The sequence below is a fragment of the Cupressus sempervirens genome, chromosome 9, assembly GCF_028749045.1.
Source record: "Cupressus sempervirens isolate cs-2001-9-10 chromosome 9, ASM2874904v1, whole genome shotgun sequence".
NCBI lineage: Eukaryota > Viridiplantae > Streptophyta > Pinopsida > Cupressales > Cupressaceae > Cupressus > Cupressus sempervirens.
The window spans coordinates 627,643,779-627,665,369 of record NC_143126.1 but is presented as its reverse complement, the minus strand read 5'-3'; the positions used below and the strand labels follow the sequence as shown (position 1 = coordinate 627,665,369).

The following is a 21,591-nucleotide window of genomic DNA, read 5'->3' as shown; positions in this document are numbered from 1 at the left end:
AAATAAGTAATAATAAATGAACATTATGATTAATATATTTCTAAAATAAAAATATATTACTTAAAAACTTGTTTACTTTAAATGAATAAAGTACTCATTTACTTGTAAATTTTAAAAATATAAATTAATCTACATATATATAAAATATTTATTCTTTTTCCTATTTGCATACAAATTAATTAAAATCTAAACTTTAAACTACATAAATATTTTAAAAATATATATCCATCAATAAATAGTTTAGAATAAAGTAAAATCTAAAAATTAGACACATATAGAATCTTTTTAATTTCTATATACATGTTTTTCTAATTTATTTCTACAAACATACAACTGATATTTCTATTATCCATTTTTTTCCATTCTAAAAAAATCTAGATGTAAATAGAATTTTTTTAGATGCATGCAATCTTTCTAATTTTTTCTACATACATATATTAACATTTCTATTTTATATTTTGTTTTTACATTATGGTTATTTCAATCAAAATATGTAGATGTAAATAGAATTCTTTTCAAAAAAAATTATTTAAATTTAAATAACATTATTGTTTTGAACTGAATTTAGCTTAATTGTTAATGATCATATTTATATTTCTAATATTAACTCCAATTTGATCAAAGACCAAATATATTTTTGGTATTTTTGTAAACGAACTTGCTTAACACTTCCCTATTTCAAAGTTAATAAAATATCATTTCTATTGTCTTAGATTTGAGAGTAAGTATATTAAATAAGTAATAATAAATGAACATTATGATTAATATATTTCTAAAATAAAAATATATTACTTAAAAACTTGTTTACTTTAAATGAATAAAGTACTCATTTACTTGTAAATTTTAAAAATAGAAATTAATCTACATATATATAAAATATTTATTCTTTTTCCTATTTGCATACAAATTAATTAAAATCTAAACTTTAAACTACATAAATATTTTTAAAATATATATCCATCAATAATTAGTTTAGAATAAAGTAAAATCTAAAAATTAGACACATATAGAATCTTTTTAATTTCTAGATACATGTTTTTCTAATTTTTTCTACATACATATATTAACATTTCTATTTTATATTTTGTTTTTACATTATGGTTATTTCAATCAAAATATCTAGATGTAAATAGAATTCTTTTCAATAAATCTAGATGTATATAGAATTCTTTTAATTTTTTACATACATAAAATCTTTCTAATTTTTTTCTACATACATAAAAGAATATTTTCTATTTTCTATTTTAAAAAAAAAGCTATCATAAAGATTGATAAAAAAATTGATTGCATATGCATTCTTTAGTTTGTGCACTAAATGCACAAAATAAATTGTATAGATTAAAACTTCCCGTGCTGGGCACGAGAATATACAATAGAAATATTAGTTACCAAGAATAGTCGGCCATAAGCAATCAAATCTTAAACTCTGCAAAATTTCTTGCAAGCAATCTTTGTTCTGTCTTCGGATGAAAAGGAAAAAAAGAATTTCAGATCTGAGATTGTTTAGATTGCCCTATTCGATTCAAAAAGCCATGGAAGTCACCGCAATTACATCTCCAAGAGGCCTAATGTGCCTTGATTCAGTACCCACATGCTTATCTCCACGAAAAACTCTGCACAGGTTCTCCAGTGGCCTCAATTTCGGTCATATGAACAGAATTCTAAATCTAAATGAAATTAATTAAAATTGAAATATAAATCAAAGTAGAATATTATAACTAATTTTGAATTTCAATTTACTTCTACATCTAAATCTAAATGAAAATGTAAATAAAAAATAGAAATCTCACCTGCAAAAATGTTACTCCAAAACTTCAATTTACTCCTATTCAAAAACTTCAATCTAATCCTCCAATAACCTCCACCTCTTCCTTCCTACAAAAACATAAAATGAAAATGAAATGAGGAGCCTTGGTTTTATAACTTCTGAGAGGCTCCTCATATCCCCCAACAGACGTCTCTTCACATTCCACGAATTTGTTTCAAATTCCCCCACTCCCCGCAAAAAAAAAAGCATGAATGTGCATGCAAAATTATATTTAACAAAAAAAAAATCATATTGAAATTATTTCGCCCCTATTTTTTCGGGCCCTATTTTTTCGGGTCCTACTTTTTCGGGCCCTACTTTTTCGAGCCTATTATTTCGGCCTCCATTTGGCTTCCTATTATTTCGGCCAGCTATTATTTCGGGAATTCTTTTTTAATATTTAATTTGGAAGTTTGTAACTGCTCCCAATTCTTTTTTATTGACAAGGAATCTTGACATATTCCCGTGCTGAGCATTTGTGCTGCCATTGTATAGAATGCCTCTCGACGTAAAAATCATGAATGAATTCTTATCATTTGACCGCTAAAACCATGGTTGTCAAGCCAGAAAGGAACTTGCGGATGCATTAAATTATAGAGAGGCTCTCTAATAACTTTCCTTATAGCATTTTTTTTACAGTGAGTATTGGGCTGGATAGTCACCGAATGAAACCAAGTTGTGCCAACCAGCATCTTGTTCAATGGTTAAATGTTTTATTTTATTTTTTTCTAAGTTTCTGTCTGTTCAGAGTTTGAACCACGTGGCTAAGGAATTCTGATTAGGAATAAGAACTGATGTCTGCCCATGATTTGAGCCAACTATGATTGTGTTCCCTAATTATAAATTGATACACCATATATCGTGAGGCCCTTGAATTATCAAATAAAATTAATACTGGAAGAAAGTACTACTGCACTTAGCTATGCGGTTAAGAGTAAAATTTCAATCTAGAGTGCTTAATTTTGTTCAACATGCACATACTACTGTACTTTGTGTATGTAAATGATAAATTGTGGATTTTTATCAAATAAAATTAATTAGGTAAAGTACACGAGACACTATGAAATGAGGAGTATAGATAATAATTATTTTTTAGGCATTGCTTGATAGATAGTTTGGTTCAAATCGGCCATTACTATTACTATTACTTCTTACTTGAGCATGATTAGCAAATGGTTAGAAAATGTCTACATGTTGCAAAAATATCTTAATATTGTGCAATAAGAAATAACATTTTTATGAGCTAAGGAAATATCATTGGAGTTTTATTATATTTGATTTTTATTTTATGTTGGTTATAATGAGAAGTCTCATAGTGAGATTGAGATGAAACTAGATCATTTAGCGATGGTTGTTCTATAAGGATTCATGAAATATTATGAAATTGTAATTAACTTATCCTTTGATTCGTGAAAGCTTCATGTGATGAAATAGAATACGATTCTTGATATATTTCTTGGGATTAGACAAAACATTTCTTTTGTTGCTTAATATGCACTTTATGTAACTATCTTATAAAAAGAGTTCAAGATATGTTTGACTTCTTGAGATGCTTTGATATTGAGCAAGAGTTGTATTGGATATATGCTTTGACAATGAAATGATTTAATGTGAAATTTATAATGTCTTATACTAATTGAGTGATGGTTGTATATATGACACGTTTTGATGATGCCACATAAAGAATTGCTTATGATGCTCTTATCTTACATGTATCACATGCATATATGAGGGTTATGATGTGAATTGGAAACATGGATGATAATCTCTTTGATTATGATATGATGGACCTAACTATGTTGTTTTGTGAGTGTCTGAGTGGTTGTGAATAGTGTTAGAACATGACTTCTTCTAACCACACGATTTTATTACCACTCTAGGTTTTACCTATTTAGACTATCTTGTTGTTGAGCTGGGTATCGTTCATGTCATGAAAGATTTCAGAGAAGCTTAACAGTTTCGCAGTAGGGTGGTAAAACACTCCTACAATATTCTTGCCTTGTGTTCTTAGATAGCTTCTAGAGCTCATTTCAACTTAGTGGTCCTATTCAAATCATCTCGGTATTCTAGTACCTGGTATATGTATTTATTTTAAATTTAATGATAAATAATTAATGTTGACTAGTCAATATTGAACTAACCTTGACTCTTGTGGACTTTCTACATTTTATGGAGATTGCTGATGTGACATTGGTTTTGCAGGGGCAATCTTTACAAGACCAAAAGGTGTACATGAGACTAGAAAGGGCGAAACTGAAAGGAGCCAATCTCAATTTTAATTTTTTTAATAAATATATTCAAAATGACCTCCACTCTACAAGTTATGGAGTTCTTTTGACATTAGTAACAACCACAAGTTTTGAATTTTTTCCTCTAAATATAGACTGAGTCCTGGAATTTGAAGTATGCAATATTTTATAATTGGGTGAAAGTATTACTGGGTTAAGCTATAAAATATGGTCTGTGCATGAGTGAACTATATCTGGAATCTTGAGGAAAAGACTTGAAAAATATAAATGCTAATGCAAATATGTATTAAAATGGTGGTTAACTGTTAACACTGAAAAATATCAAAATTGTGTAGTTTCAGATGATGAGACAAACAATACATAGTAAGAACAAAAGAAAGCTAAAATAAGCATAGATGTGAAACAAACATAGTTAGAGGAGGACCCTACAAAACAAACAACAGAAAACAAATCAAATCAACCTGTTATAGACTTGAAAGCCTCTGAAACCAAAACAGATATAAAAGAGCTAGATTTGAATTTATTGAGGCCAATGCCAGCTTTTACGTCTTACTAACGTATACAAACATGAATGCATTCTTTACAAAGGAAAATTCTTCCAAAACCTGATCAACTAATCTTCACCAACCTATACAGTGGACAACTCTTCCAACTAGTCTCAAGAAAAAGAAGTTACAATAGACCCTTGAAGATAAGGAACAAACAAAGACTAGATTATAGAACAGAATAATGTCAGATCAGTGAATAAATAAAACATTACTATTTTTGTACGACAGACATCTCAGACATTCAGTGATTTGCCATGCTTAGGAGAACCAGGAGGTGAAGGACCTGGAGGTGTAACACCAGGAGGAGCAGCTGGCACTCCAAATACTTGTGGTTGTGTGCGAATGTCCCGTCGGCCCCTTGCTTTACCAAGGAAGTAGCAGCACACACACATGATAATAACTAGAATGATGAATGGTATGGAAATTACCAAAGTAAATGCCATCAAGTCGAAATATCTGTAAAATCAGTAAAACTATCTTGTTTAGACTTGTTCACTCTTATCTCTTCCAAAAAATTGTAGAAATGTATTGTATTACTGTTTGAATTTCAGATTCCTCAAACAACACAGAGATCAATATGTATCTCCAGTCACTAGTGAAAAGCGAATCACAATGTCATGTACTTTTTTTGGGGAAATCTGAGCCTTCTTTGGCAAATCCAGTATCGCTCCTCCTATCTGCAAGGAACAACAAGCACCAGCAATAATTTATTTCTCTTCAACCTATAACATCTCCAAAAGAAAAGCTAAGAATTTTACAGCGAGATTTTTAATTTTGTGGGGTTTAACCCATGTGCATTTCATCATCCAATGACAAACATTATGGCTTCAATAACAAACACGATCACCATTGTATCATCAGCAAACATATACCATTTCCTCTCTTGTTTGTCAGATCTCCAAAAGGAACCCAAAAATATTGTCACTGGGATTTTGACTTTGTGGAATTCAAACTGAGTCAAATTGCGTAGTAATTACAATGCAAGGGAGTCCACTTAAGACGGAAGTACCTCTAAGAATTTGTTAATAGAGGGAGGAATGAATGTAGCCCACTGTTCTGAGCTTTTTACCTTCTAGCCTATTCACCATTAGCAATGCTCTCTGGAGGATGTAATGGCGTATAACTCTTTTATCTCACAATTACTCCAAATGTAGGATTGAATAAATCATTCTTATTTCAAAATTAATTCTACTGTGAGAATACCCCAAGCTAACCATATAATATTGTTTTAATATTGAAAATTTTTAAGTTCAAAATTGAAAAATCCCTTCCAAGAAGGCCTAGTGTTTCACAAGAACCAAAACAATGCTGACGAGACAAGCTATTGTGTATCCACCCATTGTGCAATGCAACCACGAGGAGAAGCAGTGTAATTTTTTAACAGGTGGTGTCGAGATAAATTTGAAGCAATTTTGCATAATATACAGTCCCGTGTAAAAATAAAAGTTCTTAGAAACTATGCACAAGTAACATAATAAAAAGTCCTGACTAAAAATTACCACTAGTAACTTGATGAAAGCAAGCACAGCCATGATTCTGGAAGATATTTGAGAAAAGCTGAAAGATCAAATGCATAAGTTGTAATTTAATGAGGGGAAGCTGAAAATGAAGTCTATGTCTGAGATCATTGACCGATGCAGGTATGCATGAAGCCCATTTTTAGAACTGTAAAGATGGGCTACACTCAAATGTACAACATAATGATGAATTTGTTATGTGAAATCTGTGAGAGGTGTAAGGTCACTCGATTGTACCCCATGAACCTTACACCATAACCTGTACCCCTGATTCTTTATATGTTAGGAACAGAATGAACCCCAGATTCCTTAGACCACATATCTGCGAGAGTTTGGAGCTGCCCAATTGGTTAAGGGAATTTAAAACTTCAATCGTGCTCTTAGAGGATATTGATTACTTGTATTATATATATGTTTTGTTTTCTGGATTTGATTATATGAACATTTTTTATCGCCAACATTTCGGATCACACTAGATGATCCATCATCAGAATGCCTGCAAAAGAAGAAGAGAAAGGAGCAGGCATCCTGAAGACGGATCAGATAATGGGATCCAAAACACTGATGATAAAAATTGTTTACACAATCAAATCCAGAAAACAAAAACATATATACTGATGAATTGTGAAAATCTGATAGCTTTACTTCATGACAATGGCAGCTATCCAGAATTATCTATCTTAATAAGTTTTCCTAGATAACCCAATTGCCTGTAGGTAACCTCGATCGGAAACTCCGAACTTTGATTGCCATTCTCTCCCCACAGGTTTTCTAACTTAGTTTTCAAACACTTAATGGACTAAGTTCTCAAACACTTAATGGAGTAGAAGCTCAAATTCGTTAAACCGCATTTTAAGAAATAAAACAATGTTACTTGCCCTGCGAAATAATTAATCCATAACAACCCCTTCCCAGAAACTCTGAGACCTTTTTTCTCTGAACTGAAAATGCCCAATTCAATCCTTAACTCGTTAGATCTCTCTCGTAATCAGCTCACTTACAAATCCAAAACTTTTGACGCAAGCCCCGAATCATAATACTGACTCAAGCACTCTCCAACAAACCCCAAAAAAATGGTTTTGACTGCGGAACCCTAATTGAAATACATTTCATACTCCTAATAAGCTTTTGCCCAAGGGTTTTACAGCTGAATTCAGAACAAAAACTCTGAAACTACAAAAACCAAAACAGGGCTCTCAACATACCTCAAATTTCGAATGCTGCGCTGCTACAATTTTATCACACAAATAGAATGGCTTTGAGGTCATTTATACCATAGCTTCGTTGTAAGAAAATCTAGAAACTTGGATTCTTTAACGGGTCAGGGACAGAACCGTTGGAGATCCAAGGCAAAGATTAAAAATTCCAAGGAGAACAGTTGGACGTCAATGATATACAAGAAGTAACGGGTAGATTGCCAAGAGAAGTTAATAATTAATCCCTGTTATTACGATGGGACTATTATATCAATTAATCCAATTGATAATTACAATTTTTTTATAAATTGACTAGGGAAGGGGACATGAGTAGCTTTTTTATAGTTATGGTTAGTTGTAATGATGTAGTACATTTAGCATTTAGAATTCAGTTAAACAAATAAAAATTTATAATAGTTAGAAAAATATATTAATAAAAATTAATTTTTTGTTCGTTAATTAAATTATAGAATGCATTTTCAAAAAATTTACTTAATTTTATAAATTGTGAAACTATTTATTTGAAAATGTGCAAATATTAAGTTAATTTTAGATATTCAAATGACTTCTCAATGCTTCTCATGGTGTCATATAAACATACAAATCTTATTAACATGGACTTTGAAATGCATATTAATTTGAACATTGGAAGAAGTATCATGATTTGGCTACCAAAATTATATGTGCAATAAGAATTTCCAATGTGTGTCTCTCTCTTTGGGTTGGAGTGAAAGTCCCTCCTAATTCTTAAAATTTTGCTACCATTTGAAATTCATCTATATTTTTTAAAATTCTGTCATTATAATTGTAGTTCAAAAATTTTTTATCTGCAAATTATTCATAAGACCACCATTTCCATGAATTTTCAAGCTTAAAGTTTTAAGTTTATCTATTATTACAAAATACATGAGATCTTTTTTTATTGAAGAAAAGTATATTACATAGAAAATAATGAAAAAGGTATTGTAGCAGTACCTACAACAAACATATACAAAGTTGAGTCCACAAACGTGGATAGCTTTCAGCGCAATTCAAATAAATGTTACAATACCACATATACAAGATTAAAGACACTATCATTACAAATCTGAATAAGTGACTAGTAAAATGAAAATATCCACATCTCTCATCCAATTCATAAGCTCTCTCTAGAAATCTCCAAGCATGATGGACCAAAGTTAGAAATTGAAGCTTTGAGGTACAACAATGTTGCAACATAATGCACCAAAATAATCCTTGAAGATCTTCTTGAATGTCCAGATAAGATTCCATCAACATCTCCTTTGTTGAACATAAATTATTCCCAATAGAGGCTAAAGTTTGGAACTAATAATTGATGTAACCAATGAGAAACCGTAGCATATTACTTCTACTATGACTACACTGCATTTGGATCTTGGAATTCATGATCAAACTCTATAATCTTTTTTGAATTTCATCAAAAGTTTTGTACGATGAGGGCTTGTGCTAGGTTAATCAACCAAGATTCAAATGTGGAGGGATAAGCTCAAGTAGACCTTATGACCTTTAATCTAAATGGAAGGAAAGGAATTAGAGAAAACAACTAGACAATGAAACATCCAAATGCAATTGATGATGACTTGTCTTAAGGTTTGGGTAATGATATTATGAAGAGTAGAAAACCCGAGGTGTGCAATGTTAGAGTAATATTTTGTTTTCTTACTATTGAAATCATTTTGATTTAATTAGTTAAGTTATTACTCTTTAGTGCTTAAGCTTTCTCTTAAGTGCATTAATAATTAATCCTTTTATTAATCATTAATGTGCAACCTAGCTTTCTTAGGCTTTAGGGTTTCGTTCACCTTTAAGGTTGAACTCTTGTAATTGTTTTTTCTTTATCTTGGAATACATTTTTCCTCTCACCCCATTGAGATTTCCAAGCTGCATTTTTTTCCTTCTTTGATTTCCCTTTAGCAACAAGTTATTTGCATGCAGGTGTTCTTGGCGAATGGTGAAGTTGGTTTTCTCAACTTCTACATGGTATCAGAGCTTCCTTGTTGCTATCTAGTCTGAAGATCTTAAAGTTGTGATTCAAAGACGGAAAACCCATCTTTTCGTGGTCTTTTCTCTTCAATCTAGAGGAGACACCTTTTTTTTGGTGCACTTTGGGCAAAAACGGATACCACCATCATGCTTAGAAGACCTAGTATAGTCGAAATTCATATAAAATTTGTTGATTTCGGCCATAGCAGCCTCTGAAAAAAAAATTTGGCCTCCTGGGCACCATATGAAATCTAAAATTAAAAAAATCATAAAAAATGCTTTAAAATCATTTTAAAGGGGCACTAGCCAGCAGCCACCCGTGCACCATCGGTGGGCCACCCATGCCCGGCCAGAGCCCCGCCTTCACTGGCGTGCCACCATGGCCCAGTTCGTGCCCAGCCACCGTTGGTGAGCCACCATCCTGCTGCTACCACCACAACATCGCCAAGCACTCACCACCACTATTGTCTCGCCCCTTGGAAGACACTGACAGGTGATGTCACTCCCCAATCAGGCGATGTCATTTTACTGACAAGTGATGTCATCAACCAGTCATCGAAAAAAAAATTGGCAGGGATATTTTTTGTAGGTGCTAACATCATTTTTTGGCACTAATGTCATCTTTCTAGTGATCGAATTTTTTTTGATAGATGGCCATTTGGCAACCATACAACCGTTAAATTGTTTCTAGTGTCTATAGTTTCTAGAGAGCTCATTCTTTGGAGGAGCCGTTCATTTTTTGACCATAACTTGAGCATACAGAAGTCTTTTTTTGATCCGAAAGAAGCATCGAAAAGCTAGTTTCGAGCCAGAGATGATGATGTTGGTATCATTTTATGATGCAGGGATTTGATCTCCTATTTTTGGCATTAAATTAGAGGCTTTAGTTTCCTCCCTCTCTACATCTGGCATCCAGGTTTTCTTCTCAATTTTTGTGTTGTCCATAGTTGTTTCTTTGGTTTATGAGGGATTTTTGTATACATTGTGGTGGGGTGCATTTTACTTTCTATAATTTAATTCAGAAATGACCCTTCTACTTCTATCTACTTTCTCTCAATGACAGACTCTTATGTTTCCTACCTTACACGTCACAACTAGCATACTTGGAAAGGAAAGATGACCAGATTCCTTATGGAAAAGGGGTTATGGTCATGCCTTGATGCAACTCAGCTAGTTCTACAGAGACCTTATGAGGTTCTTATGCAGTGCAATAAGATGGATGAGGCAATGGACCTCATTGCAATGAATATTTTAGATGGGTTACTATTTCACCTAGATGGTTTGAATACACCTAGGGCTATGTGGGACAAATTTTCCACCTTGTTTGGCACAATGAATTAGTTTGGGGTTCTATAGATAGATGTAGAGTTCACGTCCTTGGTTCCTGAATCATTTACTAGCATTGAGAACTTCTTAATGAAGTTCAAGTCTCTTCAATCTATTTTACAAGTTGCTGGAAAGACAAAGTCAGATGATGAGTGTATCTTTCTAATACTCTCAATGCTTCAAGGTCCTTATCAGATTTTCACTTCTACCTTCTACTCCACTATGGATACACTAGGTGCACGACATGTTATGCCCTCTTTTGAGACATTCTATGATGGGTTAACTCATGAGAAATCCAAGCTCGCTCAGATGGATTCATTTACAGGTTCATAGTCACAAGCATTGCTTGCCAAGTCACCTTAGGATATACAAAAGCAAAAGCTGAAGCAGATATCAAATTTCTCTTCTTAGCACTCTACTGGTCCATCATCTTCTTCTAATAAGGAGAAAAAGAAGACTGAGATTCCTACTTGTTCTTATTTTTGAAAGGGACCTCATGATGAGTCAAATTGTTTTTAGAAGAGATTTGATGGCTATGAGAAATAGATTGCAGATTTACAAGCTCTTCTTGAAAAGAGCACTATTTCGTCTCAATCCTCTTCTACCTAACATGGGTCTTCCTTTTAGTCTTCTTCCATCTCTTCGACATCTACATTGGATTTTGGATAGGGTCATGCATTATAGGCATCCATTGCATCCCCTTCCTAGGTCCCTTGGATACTAGATTCAGGTGCTTCTCACCATATGGCATCTTCTCAAGGGGTCTTCTCCACTATTGAGGATTCTTCCATTCCTCGTATTCTCATGGCAAATAACACTTCCCTAACACTCTATGGGAAAGGTTCATTTAGCATTCAAGATGGCACATTCAATGATGTATTGTATGTTCCATCTATGTTTGCAAACCTTCTCTCGATTTATCAGATTACACGCAGTGGATTAGGGAAGATAGTTGAGTTCATTGCAGATTCAGTCTTCATTCAAGATAGTGCAATAGGATGCCTTATTGCTATAGGGACAATTAATCATACCACCCATCTCTACACCTTCTCGCACTTTGATCCACCATCTCCATTATTGGAGCACAACTCTTCTCTTTCGCAAGAGCATCATGTGGTGTAGTCAGGACACTTGAACCTTTGTATTGTTCCTAAGATCACTATTTTGACTACCACACCACATCCAGTTGAGGTCTTTTCTCTTCAGTAGGATTCTTCTTCAACTCTTCTTGGCCCTCTAGCTCCATTCATCAAGCCTCCAGGTGCACTTGTTGAGGATTCTATAGTGGACATTCATCTCCTCTTTCATGATACTATCAACACACCTACATTGGGGATTCCCTTTCAGGATCTGCATGTTTTCTCCTTTGAGCATCAGTTAGGACTTCCAATTTCACCTCTCATTTAGGGGTTTTCTTGTTTTGTGCCCTTGTTTCTTCTACATTTGAGTTCCATTGGTTCAATCATTTCTATAGGGGCTCCATCATTCTGGGGGGGCTTTGGTGTCTCTTCTCTCTCACATGAGGGGGCTAGTTGTACTTATGGTTTTGAGAGAGTCTCTTGAGCCATTTATTTTTGTTATTTTTTTTCATCTCTTTTTGGAGAGGGGTTTTTCCCACTGGATTTTCTCCTTTGTCTCTAATTTGCAGAGATTTCCTTTTTTTTGGGTAGTTGATCAAGCCTTATTGCCAAGACCCATTTCTTGATTTCATAGTTGTGCTAGGTTAGCTTATCCCCTTCGCTTAGCTTAAGGGGGGGTGTTAGAGTAATTTTTTTTTTCTTACAACTTAAATCATTTTGATTTAATTAGTTAAATTATTACGCTTTAGTGCTCAAGCTTTCTCTTAGGTGCATTAATAATTAATCCTTTTATTAATTATTAATGTGCAACCTAGCTTTCTTAGGCTTTAGGGTTTCATTCACCTTTAAGGTTGAACTCTTGTAAAAAAAATTCTTAATCTTGGAATACATTTTTTCTCTCACCCCATTGAGATTTCCAAGCTGCGTTTTTTTTATTCTCTAGTTTCCCTTCAGCAATAGGTTATTTGCATGCAGGTGTTCTTGGTGAACTATGAAGTTGGTTTCTCAACTTCTACATATAGTTCTCCAAGTCTAGAGATGAATAAAATATTTGGAAGCATGAAGAAGAGGGAGGACCACAGCTTGTGAGCATGCACACAACACCAAAAATCATACTTCATAGTCTCCTTTTTGGTACAAAATGGACAAACTAGCGGTGAGAAGATGAAAGAGAGATAATCATGAATAGGAAGCTTGATATGGAGTAATTTCCATGGTGTTAATTGAGATTGTGTGTCTTATTTAGATTCCTAGATTTGTAGACTTAATTTATTCCACCGTGTTTGACTCAAGTTACATTTTTATTTAGCATTTAGTCTTGGTGCTAAGGCATTCATTGGGAGATGCTTCCTATAAAAGATTTGGTGAGAAGATGAAAGAGAGATAATCATGAATAGGAAGCTTGATATGGAGTAATTTCCATGGTGTTAATTGAGATTGTGTGTCTTATTTAGATTCCTAGATTTGTAGACTTAATTTATTCCACCGTGTTTGACTCAAGTTACATTTTTATTTAGCATTTAGTCTTGGTGCTAAGGCATTCATTTGGAGATGCTTCCTATAAAAGATTTGAAGAGGAAAATTTTGAATGCTTCACATGTTTGGCCATTTCCATTCCTTTGGGATTTTATTATGACAGGGGGTGGATACCAAATAGATTACCTCAAGACCACCATATGTTGTATAAATAAAAGAGGACATGTAGTAGAAGAAGAAAAATTTAAATCTCTTTCAACTACTACCATTACAGCCACATAAAATTAGTGGGGTCCCACAAGTTGTAGAAGACTTGAATTCCTTTCTTAAAAATATGTTTCCTCTTCATATTTTTAACATAGCAAAGAGGTTTATCATCTTGTTAAATTAGCTAGTTCCACTAAATGGAGGAAGTAGCAAAGCTTAGGCCATGGCTCATAGATCGGTCAAATCAAGTAAGCCTACTAGAAGTAATTATCCAATCAAGCCAAATAGAGTTAAAGGGAGAAAACTCACTAGTTCTAAAAAAAGGAGCAAGGAGAAGTTTGTCTTGCTAATTAACCAAATTTCAAATCTTCTAACTAAATTAGATTGGATATAGTAATGAACTAAACTCTTCCAAGGGGTATCTCCATCCAAGGCCCTAATAATCCATTTAGTGGTATAACATATACCTTGGGTATAAAGGTCAATAATTTATGAACCCCCTCTATCTTTGATTAGATACAATGTGTCTAAGAAGTCATAGGTGTTCCTTTCTCATTGTCCCACTCAACCCAAATAAAACTCATGAGCAGTTGAGTTAATTGGTTATAACAACTTTTAGAGGGTAGCCAACATGAATATATGTAAACATGGTTGGAAAGAGGAACTTTATTAGCCACTTGATAACATGAATATATGTAAACATGGTTGGAAAGAGGAACTTTATTAGCCACTTGATATTCATCCAACCATATAAAGGAAATAATTGGTCCAATTCATAAGATTTTTCTCCAATTTACTCATGAACCATATTCACATATCTTTAAGGATAAATCCTATGTCAAAAGGAATCCCTAAGTATCTAGTGATAGACCCATGTTTCACTTCTCTCCAATCACTAGGAAACTAATCTGACAAATCTAGAACAAGAAATACTATAGAATAACTCATCCCTATCGAGTATGTGAACAACCTCCTTAGCTAAATTTTGGGTAAGCAACATGTTGTCATCAGAAAAGTGAGAAATGGTGGATTTGTTATTACAAGGAAGTGAAATGATATGAATGGTTTTAGTAGAAAAAGCATGTTGATAGAGATAGTCAAAAGAATCAACAAGGAAAAACAAGGATGGAGCAAGGGGGAAGCCTTGGTGGATGGATTTTTGTAAACAAAATTGAGGAAAGTTAGATCTATCCACACTCTCCCCCTTCCTAGACTTCTCTTTCTCTTTTTTCTTCACTATCCCTCTTGCATATTAGGGAGAGATCTAGAAAGGTGGGTATGACATAGAGAGTGAGAGATGGGGAAAGAGAGGAGGGAAAGGGACAAAGGATTTGGGTTTAGGGAAGAGGTAGATGGAGAGAGAGACAAAGAGGTAGATAGAGAAGGAAAGCGTGAGAGAGGGAGAGAGGTGGAGGACATGGAGAGAGTGAGAAAGAGAGGTAGAGAAAATGAATGGGGAGAGAGAGAGAGAGAGAGAGAGAGAGAGAGAGAGAGAGAGAGAGAGAGAGAGAGAGAGGGAGGGAGGGAGAGAGAGAGAGAGAGAGAGAGAGAGAGAGGGAGAAAGAGAGAAGGAAATTATACTTTACAGATTATGGTTATATGGTCTAGGTGCTAGCGTAGCATATAGATCTTATGGTTATGAGGTTTTTAACTTAAGTTAGGGTTCAAATAGAGAGAGAGAGAGAGAGAGAGAGAGAGAGAGAGAGAGAGAGAGAGAGATGGGTAATAAGAGGAACAAAGGAGGAAAGGGAGAAAAAGAAATAAAGAAGAGGAAGGAATATGTCAAGAAAGTGAGAGGGGAAGAGAGGGGATCTCTTCTCCCTTATCTAATTCACCATTCCTACCATCTATGTTCCCCTCCTTTCTTTCTCCTTCTCCCTTCCACGCTCTTTGTTTTTCCCTCTCTCACTTTCTCCTCATTTCTCTTCTCTTCCTCTTCCCTCTTTTTCTCTAAATCATAAAACCTAAAACCTAATCCCTAAACATTAAACCCTATAACCATAAAATATAATAATTAAAAACTTTATCCCTCTATCTAATCCCCCCTCTTTTTCCCCTATTTCCCTTATCGCCCTCTTCCACACTTCTCTCCCTATTTTTCCATCACCCCCATCTCCATCCCTCTTTATCTCTTTTTCCCAAAATGGCCTAAGCCCTATCACCATAAATAATGAACCACAAATCAATTATCCCTTTTGTGCTTCCCACATTTAGTTTTGTACCCTCTTAAAAATATTACACTCACAATTGGATGCTTTATGAGACCTCATTTTGGTGATTCCTAACCCAATGTTTATTATACTTGATCCTAGCAACTTGATTCCTCTTTTCCTATATCTCCTATATCATCTCGGTACCTAGTTCAAATTTGCATTTATTTTCATAGGTACATAACATCTTAGACATTATGGTCCTTTTTTTATTCAATTTTTTTCTAGAGCTCTATGCAAAGTTTTTAGTCTAAAATTAAGATTTTCGGAGCATCCAATGGTTCAAGGTGAATTTAAGATTTGAAGGAAAGTATCAAATATCTAGTTTCTCTTCAAACATCCAAGGTAGATTGAAGGGAATATTCTCCATTGTATCAAGCATGGATATCCTTCCTTCCAACCATGAACATATTTCCTTTATTTCAAGTAGTTATGAAGCATATCTACATTGAAGACCTAGGAGTGACATTAATAGATCCATGCATTTGTTAAAGAGTCATTGATTCCTTACTTTATTATAAGGTTAACACATTAAGTTCAAGCAATATTGTGGTGCTTTCAAATTTTGAGAATTTGAGAATGATCATGTTGGAAAAAAAATCTAAGGCAGAAGAAGGACATCCCGTGACACTATTTTAAGCTGCCCACTTTTGAGAGCCTATAAATTTTGATATCTAATGTATATACAAATAATACCTTTGCAATAATGTTGAAATCCTATTATTAAGTGCATAGGTCCATTTGCATATCCATATGATTAATTCAAACTTTTTTTTTCTTGCATCGAGTTCAAGAGGTTTGTGTAAGAATTTTCTTTAGGGAAAAATCACCCAAGATCAAGGAACTCAAGCACAAGCACATAATAGACCAAAGTATGAACATAATAACAATATCAAAATGAATTGATTTAATGTCATATACATACACAATAGGAGTGCATGAATATAAAGGCCTCTGGAATGCTTCTAGAATGTCTAAAAGTCAGCACACTGATAAGGCTTACAACCAAGCACATGTCCACCAGGAGTGGATTATCCTCCATTAAGCATAGGAGTTAATGTGATTATGAGAGGATAAGCCTACAAAGGTGTAGCACATAAAATTGTGTTGTAGACACCATGTGCTTAATTAAGAATGTGAATAGTTGTGTTGTCATCATGATAATTCAATTAAAACTCCAATGATGTCAACAAGACAACTCATAAGAGTATGCAAACTCTTAGGTGTCAAACTAATAAATAATAAAATAATGCATTGACCTAAGTAAACTTAAGTAAAGTGTAAATAGTGAATACTTATTTACACCAACACCCCCCCAGAGTGTAACTTAGGGAAATGCACTTAAGCTCACAAAAGCTAGGATGAAAATGCAAGATGGGTCCCGATTACTAGGCCATGTTAGGTACCCATGTACAAAATACAATGAAATCTCTCATAAAGTGGAGAAAGTGGGAAAACCTCATGGGAAAAATCCTCCCCCAAAAAGAGAGATCAAGATGCATGGATGGATGGAGTAATCAAGACCCCCCATTATGACATACATCGAGTATATACAATAGAGAAGTATGAGAAAAACACAATCCCAATATAGGAAAAGGTGCCCCCCAATAAGAGAGAAGAAGATGAAGAAAGGAGACAAGGTAGTCCCCCCTCCCCACAAATGTAAAATTCCAATCAGTGATAGGTGCTCCAATATAGAAGTTGATCCTTGATTGTTCAATAATGTTTCTCTCCTTTGGAAGAAAAAATATCATAGGTACAAATAAGATGCTTCCCCTATGTGTAGAAAGAATCCCGAAGATGAATGGTGTCTCTAAAACTTGCTCTACTATCCCTGTGTCAATATTGACTATCACCCCTTCCAATATTGCTAAAAAGAACAATGTCAGATCTAGCAAGGATGAATGTAGAACATATCCCAAAGAACCATGTGTCTCCTCAAATGATAAAGAGACCTCCTACAACTGATATGCATAAGGATCCACAATCATATCAACCTGGGAAAATTGATCATGTAGAAAATGGATACGAGGGTTAGAGTGAGCCCTCCAAACAACTAAAGAAGGATCTTCATCAAAGAGAAGATGTATATCATCAATGATGTCTCCCAAATCTACTATGTATGACTCCACAAACAAACCTAAAATATTTGTTATGTAGTCATCCACTGATGTTGGAGTTGGAAGACAAGGTGTACCCAACTATACTGAATTGGATGGACCTATCATTGTAGCAATGCATGCATGTGGAATGTGCTAATGTTGTGACCACTTCCTATAGTTGTCAATAGGATCCCACATATTAGAAATCTATTGAATCATTATCACTTTTGTCACTATCAATTTTCACAATGTATGAAGTGCAAAGAGGATTAGAGGATAAGCTAGGTAAACTTTCCTCAAAGTGAACATTCCTCTCTATAAAAATCTCATGGGTCTTAGGATCCATAAGTCTATATTTCTTAACATTGTCTTCATATTCGATGAAAGTACAAGGCCTTGGTGGTGGTGCCATACATTCTGTTGAAGATATGTTTGCCCATGTTGGACAACCAAAGACTCTAAAGTGTTTCACAACTAGTTTTCTGTTGCACCATGCCTCAAAAGAAGTCTTTAAATCTATGGAATTATGAGGAGATCTATTAAGTATGTGATTGGCACTTCTGATAGCTTCGATTTCAAGTGATGGATCAAGAGACTTGGCTTGATTCATGCAACTTGCCATTGACTTAAGAGTTCTAATCCTCATTTCTAAAGAACTTGTCTTTTGTAGACTGAATGCTACTAGATTCTAAAGATTAATACCCTCAAGTTCACAAAAGTCTCCAAGTCTTGAGTTCACATGTCTGCTTTCATTGTCCATATAGAAAACCTTGATGGCTTCCATTGATAGCTTTTCAACATGACTCTTGAAAGCTAGAAACTTGTCAAACACTTCATTCTTGTGATCAAGAAAGTAGACCCATGTGTAGCATGAAAATTCATCAATGAAAGTGAAGATGTAGTGACCCTTGCTAATTGATGTTACTGCAAAAGGACCTGCTAGAGCTATGTGAACCAGCTCAAGAGCTACTAATGCTCTCCAAGACTTCCCTTTATCAAACTTCTCCTCTAGATGCATATCCATTGAACAAGTCGAACATTCACCTTTAGAAAAGTTGATTGTAGGTAGACCTTTGACCATATTGTGTGAGTAAAGTTAATGAAGATAGCAGAAGGCAAGATGGCTATACCGCTTATGCCATAATTTTCTTTGTGAATGAGATTGAGTCAACAAGGCATGTGAAGGAGACTTAGGCACAAAGTGGAAGAGAGAATAAAGCCTTTTGTGATGATTGACTTTACCCACTACAACCAATGAATCATCTTTAAGATTGTGCACTATTACTGAATCAGGAAGAAACTCAACTTTATTGCCATCTCCGTAGTGAGTGATTTGGTAGATTGAAAGGAGATTAGAGCTAAGGTTGTGAACATAGAGAACTTATTTGAACTCTTCATTTTCCATCTCAACTTGTCCTTTCCCTTCAACTTCCATTTTTGTATTATCTCCTACAAAGATGTGTGGTACCTTAGACTACTTCAATGAAGAAAAGTCTCCTTTTGAAGAACCCATATGATACAAGGCACCTAAGTCAAGAATCCATTCCCCTGAAGAACTTGAACTGGCCATAAGTGCTTGTCCTTTTCCCTTTGAAGTGGGTGGAATTGAATCCTTGGAAGCATTTGGCACATTGATTTTGTTCTTCCTTAGTAAGTTTTCCAACTCATCGATTCTCTTAGTCTTGCAATGATGCTCATCATGATTCGGTTTCTTGCAATATGCACAAAATAGTTTATCCTTCTTGTCATTTTTTCCCTTCTTGTTGGAAGAAGAATTGCCTTGCTGTCAGGAGGTAGATTGTTCTGTCTCTGATTGCAATTTTTGCTTCCACTACTTTTTCTTGCTATTGTTAGAACTTTTTCCACTTTGGTTTGATTGGGTCTCATTGCTAGCCACCAGTGCCTTGGTCTTTCATGACTTGAGAATTCTCATATCTATCAACTTGGATTGTTTGAAAATCAACATTTATGTGAGTGCATCAAATGAAGGCTTAGTGAAGGCACTTCCCATGGTCAACTTGTGAGTGTTGTAACTCCACACAAAAGATGCATACTCTAAAGGTAGCCTCTTCAAGATGTGATGAATCAATCGATCATCCTTCATGGGATTACCACAATCTTTAAGTAGTTCTCTCAATTCATTGACTTTGTTGATATAATCTTGAATTGTGTCAAAATTCTTAGGATCCAAAAGAAGTAGGTCATCCTCAATTTGAAATCCCTTTTCCTCATCCACCTTACTATACAACCCTTCAAATTTGTCCCAAGCAGCCTTGACTTCCTTAAAGTTGGAAATGTGGAAGAAGAGATCTCTATGAACACAACTCTGAATGATTCCTAAAGCCTGATTATCTTTAATTTTCTAATCAATTAGTGTTGTAGTATCTGTGGGTTTGGTAATAGTACCATCAACATATAGATTTAAACATTTTTCCATTAATCTACTCCATACAATATCTTTCCATGTAGCATAATTGTGTGAAATTGGAAGTGGAGTTTTAGGTGAACCTATGATGCAGAAAATTAAAAAGAGCATAGAAGAGAGATATAAGAACACAAGAGACACTCCCCCTATTCACTCAATCAAAGAACTCCCCCAAAAATAATGCTTTTGGCACTTCATATGTAGTGTGTATACAATAGGCCACTTGTCAAAATGTACAAAGTAGACTTCTAATTTTTCTATTTACAACTTCCTTTTGAGGTTCAAATCTGGTACTAAGCATTGTAGCTCAAATGTACAATAATTTTGAAAAGTAATCAAAGCAATACAATCTAGAAAAGGACCTAATTCTAAAAGTGATTGTTTTTCCACACAACCCTATAATCTAATTGAAGATCTGGAAAGTAGACAAAAAATTAAGCACTTTAAAAAAAAATAGAACGTAAAAATGTGTCCAAATGAGCCTGTACGGAGCATTTGAAGTTGCAAAATGCAGGATTGGACAAGTACACTCACCAAAAATGCAATTTCTGACAAATCTATGAACCAAAACCAAAAAATAACAACACCACTAAAATTTTTAGGAAATTCTACCCAATTTTTTTTTTTAATTGCATTTGATTTGAAGTTCGGATGACTGAGTTATGGCCTTCCAAAGTCAGACTATCAAATCAAAACTACATCTGGAGAGGGGTCTGGGAAGCAATACACTGGGTTAAATTTGATGGTCAAATGGCTGTCACAATAGTTTATATTTTCCTAGATATGACAGTCAAACGACCATCTAATTTAGCATAGTAAAATGCTAATGCCAGTGAAAATGGGGCCTTGGGTGACGTGGCAGGGCCATACTGTATGGATCATACAGACAATGATGACATGTTAGGTTGATTGAGTGTACGGATCTGACGTGTCTTTGCTGACTATGCACCTATGTGGTGGGTTGATGTCACCTTTACCTAAGCTGATGTGTGTAGGAGGTTGCCATATTAGCAGATGATGTCAGACTTGCTGATTGGATTGAGGAGTTGTTGAGGTGGCAACATGTGTTGCACCATGTGGCGATGGGAGCGAGGTCTGACATTGCTCCACATTGTCCATTGCTTGCGTGAGTTGGACTATATGCAAAGTACAGCCTACATGGAGGGTTCATTGTCCAGAGGTCTTCTGGATATGCATTAGACCCCAAAAAATGTTGGACGGTGACTGCATTTCATGTCACAACGTCAAAGATCGTTGGAAGATTACACCTGCAGGGAGTCGAAGGATAGTTCAAGCAACAGATCGCTAGGTGCCAGAAAACTAGATGTAGTGGCCCAGGAAAGAGTGAAACACCAGCAGGGTTGGGATATATTATCCCACATTTTTTGTGGGAAGGCACAGTAGGAAGTTTAACTAGAGAAGCTCGCCGGTGTCATATAAAAGGA

At 34.7% G+C, this 21,591-nt stretch overlaps 1 long non-coding RNA gene across 1 annotated transcript; it reads right to left on the bottom strand.

Annotated features, from left to right (window-relative positions):
• Positions 1-5,061: 5,061 nt before the first annotated feature.
• Positions 5,062-7,544, bottom strand: LOC149540269 (uncharacterized). Its single transcript, XR_016356377.1, has 2 exons — positions 7,327-7,544; positions 5,062-5,281 (listed from the first exon to the last, which is right to left on the bottom strand). It is a non-coding gene; the product is annotated as an uncharacterized LOC149540269 (long non-coding RNA).
• Positions 7,545-21,591: the final 14,047 nt, after the last annotated feature.